This window comes from Crocuta crocuta, unplaced genomic scaffold (assembly GCF_008692635.1).
Source record: "Crocuta crocuta isolate KB4526 unplaced genomic scaffold, BGI_CrCroc_1.0 scaffold529, whole genome shotgun sequence".
Classification (NCBI taxonomy): domain Eukaryota; kingdom Metazoa; phylum Chordata; class Mammalia; order Carnivora; family Hyaenidae; genus Crocuta; species Crocuta crocuta.
In genome coordinates, this window is record NW_027530362.1 from 176,912 (window position 1) to 188,287 (window position 11,376).

The following is an 11,376-nucleotide window of genomic DNA, read 5'->3' on the forward strand; positions in this document are numbered from 1 at the left end:
AAGGGCTGATGTGAAGTCCATCTGTTGTAAATAATAAAAGATGCCATGAAGAAGTTGCGTTGGAGCTGTTCCACTTGGGATTTCTTTAAGCATTTTACTATAAAAAGAGAAGTTCAGAGCTCTTGAACACCTTGCAAATAGAAAACTAATTTGCCTTATCAATTTTGTCCACTGAGCTTGATCCCTGGGATAATTTGTGAGCCACTCTATCAGCCTCACTTATATTGTAGTCTTTTATCATATGGATGCAAGATATATTTCTTGCTGTCAAAACTAATCAAAGCATCTAAAGAAACCAAAGCAACCTTATTTACTTCCTCAGAGATCACAAAGTAAATGCCTTCTTGTTTATATATATATGTTAATTTTATTTTGGCTCCACATAAAAGCACTTAAATTAAGAACAATATATCTTCATTTCAAATGTTGGTTGATGTCCCTTAAATGTTTGCTTAAAAAAATGAATTCAAGTCTAACGCTGGCAAAAATGGGCACTGTATTATTAACAATTTAAATCAAAGTTTAATGCTTTTGTCATCACAAAGACACGGATGCCACATTACAATAACCTTTGGCAAATGAATAGTAAACTAAATGTAGGCTTCCGAGACAGCTAATCCTAAAAGGTATGTTACAGATGAGAGCAGTTAAATGTAGCGATTATTGATATATGCTCTCATACCAATATAGGGGAGGGATAGAGGTTCTTTAATTTTAATGTCCCCAGAGGTTGACTTTGCTCGTAACATTTATAAAATATTGAAAGACAAGAAATGGTACAGATGTGAATTCTGCAGTTGGGTTTTTTTTTTTTCGGTTGCCCTTGAAAGCAGCTGCCATAAATCTTAGATGAAGCCAAATAAGGCTGATGATTTTGATCTTCAATTCATTCTTTTCTATCCTTCAAAAGGTAAATGATCCTGATGGAATTAGAGCTAAGCAGAATGGCTTTCTTCTGTGATGTGCATAGTCAATGATGCGCTCTGCCATCATTAGCAAAGTGGAGCCAGTTCCCTGGTGTGGCTGTGTATGTGCACTCGAGCTTGAACGGCGTGTTGAGTGAAAAAGACACTTAAACACTGAGCTCAGAAACCTTCCATTTCCCTTCCCCTGTGTGCCCGCCCCCCTTCCCGTGACTTCTCCCTTCTGCGTCGGCTCAGCAGAAAGCCAGTGTGAAGTGAACGCGTAAAAATCAAACACAAAGCTCTGCCACCAATTCCTGGGTTGGTATTTGAAAAAAGTCTCAGCCAAAGATTTTGTTTTTGCCAATCCAACTCTGAAAAGAGTACTACATTAAAAAGTTGTAGGAGAAGAGGGATTTCAGACAGTCAGAGGGTTCCCTGACAGAAGTACTGAGGTTTTTTCAGCTAAAGCTTGGAAATCGAATGAATCCTCCTCCACTCCTACGTTAAAACGCGATGTCATTTTCGTAAGTCCTACTCAGTCATACAGAAGACATCGTATCCTGTCATTAGGGATGGCAATAAATGTATTCGTGTGGGTTTGCTACTATGCTTCAGACCGCAAGGCAAACCCAGTTAAAACAACCACAGAGAGAATCATCTATCTTCATAAATTCAGTTGCAAAGAGAAATTCATCATGTTTACTGTCTTTAAGAAAGGAGCGAGTCTCATAATAAAATGTTCTCTGGTCCAGATTCCTTGTATTTATAGGGTTCTTTCCTTCCTGCTTTTCAGAGAGTGCGGCACGTTCTAAAGCAGGGTTGTATCTTCGTTAGCATAACATAATAAGTAAGTTATATGTCTTGAAATGAAGAATGTGCTTGGAGAGGGTGAGGAAGGAGTGTCTCTCCCGTGGTAAGTGACATCCTCGAAAAGCTTCACGTATACGAAACTGCAGAGCTGAGCATTTTGAACCAAAACGCAAAAAAGACAAAGGGCCTTTATGAAGATGTACTCCACCCTTTCCTCCTTCCCCACTCCAAAATACATTGCATAGTAGGGGTAATTTGTTCACTCAACAAACATCTATTGAGCACTACTACACAACAACCATTGCAAAAAAATAAGAATATGAAAATAATGAAAGGACTCAGGAACCATTTTGTGTTTGTTTACTTTGAAATATTGTGCTATGGCAGACATGCACACTCATACATACAGTCTCACACTCTGAAACTGATCACTTTTCTAGAAGTGACCCAGAAGGGTCATTTCAGGCCCACTGTGGTCTTTTTCTCCTTCCTTTCCTGGGCCACAGAAAAATAATAGCAAATGTTGTAACCTACTCTAGGAGCCAGCAAAGTTCAAGGGCCGGAAGAATGTGTCTGAGCTGCAGTGGTCTTTGAGCACTTTTACGGCCCATTTGTCAGAAGCCTTGAGAGGTGTCCCTTAGCTCTATCCTTTAAATTGTGTAATTCCATCAATTCCTGCTAGCACCCTAGAAAATTTATATTACCTTTACTTTATTGCCTAACTTTAAATGATCTTCCAGGAGGAAGAGTATTTTTGAACTTCTTGCAGGTCTATTTTTTTGGTGTCACAGGTTTCAAATGAGGATAAAACTACATTCTGAATGTCAGTGGGACAGAGTAAGGACTCTGGAGTCCAAATGCCTGGGTCTGAATTCTATCTCTATCTTTTATTAGCTCTGAGGCTTTTGGAAAGTTACATAACCCATGATAGCTCACTTTCTTTACCTATAAATAGCAGAACCAATCCCTACCTCACAAAGTTACACTGAGGATCAAAGATGATAAAACTTGTAAAACACTTAAATGAATACCCAAGCAAACAATAAGTACACGGGAAACCCAAAGTGTCATAACAGGATTGTAAATTTAAATTTAGTTCCCAATAGGAAAGAAAAAAAACCAACCTTGGATTATTCGAAAACATTTAGAAAAGTGCATGAACACTAGGGAGAATGGACAGATCAAGAACAAATTCGGCAAACAACTCTCACTTTATTGTATGACAGAGTTAGTAAACTGGAGGGTCCAGAGAGCCCAGTGAATATCACCTTTCTAGAGTTCCTCAAGTGGTTTAGTGTGATCCCAGACAATTAGGATAACCATAACACTCTGCAGCCAAAGCAGAATACTTTTGAGTGTGAAAGGAAATACTCCTCAATTAGGGGTAAACAGCAGATGTAAACCAGAACATAACCAGGTAAACTGGGACAGTCCTGCACAAACCAGTCCAAATGGTCATCCTGTCTGTAACGAGGCCATGAGCTTGGGTGGCTAAGTTGACTTGTTGTCTAGTTATACATTCATACCCCAAAGGAGATGATTTGTACAATTCCCTAAGGCTCTGTCCTCCTACCTATCTCTTTAGCATTTTTATCAATGACCTGGGTAAAGATATAGACAGCATATTAATCAAGTTTACAGATAGCATAGACTGGGACAGAATAGCTAATATGAGAGATGTCAGAATGCAGGTTTAAAATGATCTTTAAACTGGAACATTAAAGCAAACCAAATCAATAGAATTTTAACGGAATACATGCAAAGTCCTGCTTTTAGATTCAAAACGATCAATTGCACAAACGGGATACAGAAAAGGCTTGCAGCCGTTGGTATGAATAATATTTTTTAAATGCCTAGGGGTTGAGGGTGACCACAAGCTTAATGGGAACATTTAAAAGGCTGTTGAGTTAGAGTACATTTGCCCTGTTTTGTACCAGACAGCTATAATAGAACCAACAGACTAAAAAATTAAAAAAAAAAAAATAAGCAATGCAAATCAAGACCCTGTGAAGGTGGCCATTCAGGAGATTCTTACACTGATGAGACCAGACCCGATGATCCCTAAGGATTCTTCCAATAGCAAGTTCTTAAGAATGTGTGTATCTTGTTTCACACTACACCCCTGCCGCCAGGCATGCAAACATGCAGATCTACTAACATTGCCTACATTTTAGGAATTCACAAAGACCAAGCTCTGGCACCTTTCTTTCCCACGTTAAGGATGTACCCCCCTTCTGAGTGGATCATCACTCCTTCCTCTTTGTTCCCAAAGCACTTTATATTTGCCTACATCTCTTACCCTTTACCACATAGAATGATAAAGAGTTATTCCCATTCTGCCTTCTACCATCAAACTGGGAGCTCCCCAAAAGGCAGAGCCTGGCTTTTGTGGGTACTTACTTGTTTGAAAAATAAATGGTTGGATAAAGGAACAAATAAATGAATAGATGAACATAAATCTAGACTCTCCTGTCTTATCTAGAGGATATTTCTAACATCAAAGTTAGAGAAAGCCTATTTCAGAAAAAGAAAAAGAAAAATGTACAGTGGACTTAGGCAGCCTTCTGCTTAAAATGTCCCCCTGAACCTGGTATAAGTCAATCTAAGTGTTCTCCTCTATGGAATCAAAAGTTCAATTCTCTCACAAATTACAAACTAATGCAACTATTTCCCCACTATACAGAATCTCTTTTACCACGTGAAACCCACGCATGATGATAGGAAAGCTAATGTTTCTGTTGTATTGCTTTTTAGAATTTAAAGCAATGATGACCAAACACACACTTCCCTTAGAATATCGGAAAAGGGTCACACATACACTTCCCCGGTGAGTTAGTTATTGTAGTTGTAAAAACCAAACCCTCTGCAACCTACAGTAACACTGATTTAAGGCCCAATTCTCTGAGCACACAATATAAATCCTTCCAGCCAAATGTCCACTGATCTGGAACTAGAATCCACAAGACAATCATCTGCAAAGAATCTTATAGTGCAACTAATGTAATGTAATAAATTTAAAAGACCAGCTTGCTTTTTCCTTCTTCTTCCACAGTGGAAAAGAACAACTGCAAAATGACATGAACCGAGAATATTGCAAATCGGAGCTCAACAGTAATGTACGTATTTTTCAAATTCCACTAATGTGAATATGTGAATTTTATTTTTTCTTCTCCAGCTATTTTTCAAGAGGGATAGAAAATTACACAATTTTGCTAAGACCCCCAAATCCAGGATCCTATGATATACACCACAATATTGATATCTGATCATATCAAGTACCAATTAAGCACAGTTGCTTGGGTTTGGTTACCATTAAACATCTGTTAAACTTTTCATATGCCTCAATGACACATGAATGATTTGATCCCAGTTGCTTAATTTTAACTGATCATCAGTGCCATTCTTTTTCTACCTAATCTTTCTTTCCTCTTTTCTTTCTTCTTCCCTCCTATAATCACTCCCTCCCTCCCTTCCTCCCTCCCTCCCTTCCTTCCTTCCTTTCTTCCTTTTAAAAATTCCGGCCAAGAAGAAAAGGGCTTTAATCCTCCACTTAATCTTTAAATAAAATGTTCAGTGATCTCAGGCAAACAATAAGTCATAAAGTAGACACAGTGATTCAGGCAGTAATCTATGGGCACATAGATCATCCTGCAATGGTACATTAATCATTACACTTAAAGACAGGGCAAAAGGGATGACATTTTTTCAATTGTGTCTGTTGCAATGCAGCGACACTGAAGTATTTTTAATCTGGGCCATTTCTGGAAACAGAAATGACTGTTAATCTAGAAACATTTTCAAACTACACCCTGTACAAGAGAAAAGCAGTACCAGAAAAGTAGAACTGCTCTTGCATTAAAAAAAAAAAAAAGTTTAAAAAAAATAGTTAAGAATCATGTCCCTTTCCAAAAAGATTCAATCCTAAAAATAAAAACCTCCATGACAAAACCCAAGGTCATCTGTCTGCAAACAATGTGATCTTCACCCACTTACTTAATTTCTCTAGCCCTCAATCTACCTATCTGTTAAATGTAAATAACGGGGACAATTCCATAGTATGCTGGTAAGAGTTACTGGTTATGTATGCAAAGTCCCTAGTAATGTTCATGGCACATATTAGGCACTCAAAATATAGTCCCAATTATTGTTGTTTCAAAAATTTTTATCTTAGACATGTCTTGTGCTTTTGATACACTTACGAAGGTTTCTGATTCAGCAGTGGACAGCATATACGAGGACAGCAGTAGAACACCAGATGCTCCTTTCTGTCTGGAAGGGTGACTAGGTAACAGTCCCAACACCATTCACTGAAGCACCCTGGTCTTTTCACAATGGGATCTAAGACTGAATGCCAGCAACCTGGCACCTGCTCCAATCCGACTGATAGTTCTAAGTCTTGTAGTAAACAAAAAGTGACTCCTCCCCACAGAAAGTTCAGGAACAGCTAACCCACTCTGTGCCAAACAGGTTCTTTGTTCCAAACATCAAGATATTGTGAATCAGGGGATGCCTGGGTAGTTCAGTCAGTTGAGCATCCGACTTCAGCTCAGGCCATGATCTCATGGTTCATGGATTCAAGCCCAGCATCGGGCTCTGTGCTGACAGCTCAGAGCCTATAGCCTTCTTTGGATTCTGTGTCTTGTGTCTCCCTCTCTCTGCCCCTCGCCTAATCACACTGTCTCTCCTTGTCTCTCAAAAATAAATAAATGTTAAAAAAAAATTTTTAAGATGTCATGAATCATGTAGTTATCAATAAATAACCAATCTCTTTGCATTATGTGGAGAGGTCTTATAATTATGTAAGCACAGCCTATTGTGAGCATTCTATTAAAGATAATGAGATTCCTTTAAATAGTTCTTTTTATGTTGCAAAATACTTGGTCATTGATTCTAACGACACCTTAGATTATAAGGTTATATTTTTTAAAGTTAGTGAATTCATATACTACCATCTGACTACAATCCCAGCTTCTGGAATAATCTCCAACTTTTTGGCAAAATAAGAGGCCTTCTGTGGCTCCTAATTATAAGGGATCGTATTATATCTCCTAGGTCTGACCTAAAATAAGTTTGAGTCATCCAAGACTGACAACTGGCCAGTCATTGACCTACTGAAGCACAAATCATATCATTTTTAAGTTTTAAGCATAGAATGGATGGGAAACACGGCCAAAGCCAGGCTTTGGAGGGCTATAAGCATAGAGTGATTGACCAAGAGAAGGCCTTGCAGAAAATGAAAATAGTTACCACTGAGAGATGTGAGAATTGCTGGATAGGATTAAAGAGAGCAAATAAAAGCTTGTAGTATTGGGATAAAAGTATGGGTGATTGATTCTAGAAAGAGGACCCTACAGTGAACTGAAATGAAGTAAAAGTATGTAACATAGTTAGCCCACACTTGACTCAGGGTAAGTACTCATATATAACAGTGATGATGATGATGATGATGATGATGATGGTGGTGGTGGTGATGATGACGATTTTATGCCTCACAGACTATAAGGTTCCAAGAACTAACAAATATAAGGACTATATTTTACATATTTCTGTGTTCCTAGTATCTAGCTCAGTGGCCGGGAGATAAAAGATCCTTAATTATTATCTGCTGAGCTGAACTGGATAGAACCAAACAGAGAATTATCACTGACAAGGGATTAAGAAAAGGGAAAGACCAGAAAAAGAAAAATCAAAGAGCTCATGGTTAAAATCAAGGTGTGTGAAAAGAAAATGGAAGAGGCAAATATCAGGCCCCTAGTGAAGAATGTTCTAGATAAACACTTCCCACCAGGTAACTAAGCATCCTTTCCTTTGAGTTCCAGAGTCCGTAATCACCTCAAAACATGACATAAAGCACTGCTAAAAAAAAAACAAAAACAAAAACAAAACAAAAGAGTGGGCGGGGGGTCAGGGGATGCCTGGGTGGTTCAGTCAGTTGAATGTCAGACTTCAGACTTCTGCTCAGGTCATGATCTGAACCCTAGGTTCATGAATTGAACCCTACTTCAGGCTCCCTGCTCTCTGCACAGAACCTGCTTCAGATACTCTGTCCCCTCTTTCTCTGCCCCTCCCCTGCTCACTCTCTCTCTCTCTCTCAAAAATAAAAATAAACATTTTTAAAATGGATCTTTGTTTTCAAAGTTTGAAACTAAATGTCCTCAAACAGGGTAAGTCTTAGTAACTAAATAAAAGTTTAAAAGTGGGGGGAGGGAGCAGAGGCTGGGCATTCGAGAGTATTCAAGAGTCAATTTCTCTGAAGATGGCAATGATAACTGACAAGCAAGGGAAGAAAGAATGCCTTGCCTTAATCAGTACTGAATAACACTCCCTATCATGAACGACAATGGCAATCACTAACATTTTTTAGGGAAGATTGTGTTCCAAGCCATGGGCATATCTCAGCAACCCAATGAAGTAGATGTTATTACCCTCTTTTAAATGAGGAAAACTGAGCTGACACTGGCTAAATAGCCTCTCGCACAGCTAGGAAGTAAAAGAGTCATGTTTAGTCTCCGGTCGCCCTAATCCGAGACTGAACCTTAGCCATTACCATAAAGCAGTGATCTGTTATTATTCTGCCACAAAATGTCCTCACAGAACCTAATATATACTTTAATTTCTCCACTATTTAATAGGCACTATATTTGACCAGGGGTTTTGAATCTGGGACCATGAATTCCAGAAAGCAATTGCTTTAGAGTGTCTGTGAATTCCCCAAAATCAAAAGTAAAATGGCGTCAGTATATTAGTACATATATTTTCTGGGGAGAAGAAGGTTATTTATGGCAGCAACTTTTTTAGAGAACTGCTGTTTAGTTTATTTTTGTATTTCTTTTTTAAACCTTTAGTCCAAGTATAATTAACATACAGTGCTATATTAGTCTCAAATGTACAATATAGTGATTCAACATTTCTATATGTTACTCAGTGCTTATCAAGACAAGTGCACTCTGAATCTCCTTTATCTTTATCATCCATCCTCCCCACTCAGTCCCCCTCTGGCAACCACCAGTTTGTTCTCTGTATTTAAGAGTCTGGTTTTTTGTTTGCCTCTGGTTTTTTTCCCCCCTTTGTTTGCTCATTTGCTTTGTTTCTTGAATTCCACATATGAGTGAAATCATATAGTGAGAGCAATTCTTCATGGGGCTTGGGGCCCAAAAACACACTAAGAACCACTGTCACAGACTTACTCGCTCAAGAACAAAGGAGGCTTATTTCAGATCATTCCGTTAAGATAATGCCTCTCTGGAAATAAGTCACGTGAGATAAACATTTAGTAGGTATAGATGATGGATCTAAATAAATTCAAATATATTACTACTATCTTTATATCCCTGAATTTAAAAGTACAGGTGAGGATGAGAAAGGGGAAGAAAGAAAAAAAAGATTAAAAATTTGTTTTTTCCCAAGAAAAAGAAGTACTATTCAAGGAAAGCCAACTTTGTTAGCTCTTCTTAAATTATTGTGAATATTCCAAGGAAGAAAAGGAAACAGTTCCACTTGTTCATTTCCATGTCTATGTCCATGTCCATTATGCTAAGAACAGCTTAAACCAGGCAAAGATAAAGGCAGGGAACTCTCTGGTACTGCACAAAGAGCTCGAATCCAATCTCTCAGCACAGAGCCAAAAAGGGCCCAGTGCATAGCAGCTGGGAGACAGTGTTGCAGACTCATCAGAGAGACCCATGCAGGGTTTCTACGAATGACACTGACTGTGAGCAAGGGAGTGCTGTGGCCAGTGAGGGCAACAATACTTCTCAACACCTGCTCTCTCCTCCATGAGACTCAATCACCCAAGTGTCCTACTCAGTCTCCCCAAAGGTTACCAGGAATAGGGAATTGTAGACAATTTTTTTTTCTCCCTGGACTTTTGTCACTGAGATGTAACACTTTTGACATCTTTCCTGCTGATGCTTTTCAACTTTCAATCCCTTTGGTGAAAAGGGTTTCCACACACACACACACACACACACACACACACACACATGCGTGCACTAACAATCACAAAGACACATACTCACACATGTACACACTCATGGCACAACTGGATACTATATGTCTAGGGAGAATGTCTTCTGCAGTTTAAACTGCTTGTCCAACTTCCAATGGTACCCTGTCTCTCACGTGCTTTAACATATTTACCTCTACAGGAAAATTATTTTCCAGCTTTCTCTGGAGGCTTGTAGTCAGTCTTTCTAAAGAAAGATTAGGCATAAGCATTTTAGTTCTTATTTTATTCAGGATCAAGCGATTTTTTTTCCTCCATTGAAAAAATAAGATAAAGTGGTTTGGCCTTTCCAATCTCATAGCAACCCTGAGGTCCTGAGTTCAACCTTTCTCCAAAAAGAAAAATGTCAAGGCTGAAATGCACCCAATTTCACCTAATTTTCTGTGCTTCACTCTTCAAGAAGATGGATTGAGATGGCTCACCTCACAAAATGGGCACAACTTACTTGAGAAAATAAGAAATGTAAGACTGTGGTTTAAGCAAGAGCACCATTCTGACGCAGGCTTTAGGTGCTCTGTGCAATTCTCATTTTATAGCTTACCAGGACCGATTGTGTAATTAGACAGCGCACTCCTTCTATTGGCAAGACCATTGATCCTTAAGTGTACGTTTTCTGGCATCCAATAAACTAGGACGATGAGCGAGCAGTGTTTTCTGCTCCCAGAACAGTGAAGGGCTAATTAGTTGCATTTGCAGATTAATGACTTTCAACTAGAAAGGGCGAATGCAAAGGGATAAGCCACAACCACAGTGACAGAATGCAAATAAAAGTATTTATAAGGGCAGGAGGAGGGGTAGGAGCCAGGAAGGGCCATCGATTGCTTTTACCCTCTGCACCGTGACACATTCCAATGAGGGAGGGCTTTCTGCCAGCCAGACAGCCTTCCCCAAAGCTGAGGCATAAACAGAATCCGTTGATAGATACAAGCAAGGCCAAGAGGAGAGACTGAAAAAGAAATGCTCTGCAAAAAGAGCAACAGGGATCAAGAATGCTCTCTTTCTCTTCTCGCCCCAGCCAGCCTTTGCCTTCTCTTTGTCAGAGCAACCTTCAATCCCAGCTCGCTCTCCTTCTGCCCTGTCTCTCACCCACATCTATATAAAGGTTGGCTTAATAGCTTGCTAGGAAACTTCCCAGCAAGTATACAAAATAACATGCTTAAGCTCTGTTTACTCTCATTTCCTGAAATAACATTACGCTCTGGAGTTTGCTTGTCTCATTATTTTTAATCCCACCTCCCCATAAGTACAAAGGTACTATCTTATTCCTTTGACTAATTAGGTGAGTCAAAGCAAAGATCTTCCCTCCACTCATAAAATAAAAGGGGAGTGTGGGGTGGGAGTTGCAGCAGAATATAGATCACTTGTTCCCAGACTTTAGGATGTCACAGACTGAAAATATTTTATATAAAATTGGAGAGATGATGTAGGATTTGAAAATTTTTAAAACCCCAGTAGTTCCCCAAAACAAACATTTATTTATTATAATCATCATTGTATAAAAGAAACGGTGCTTTAAAACAATAAACAAGGAAAGATATTCTCAGGAAATAAGACAGACCTTGATTTTAAGTGCATTTAGCTTGATTAAAAAAAAAAAAAACATACTACCCCTCATTATAGTTTTCATTTTTCCATCTAGTGCCAGGACAAGCTTTC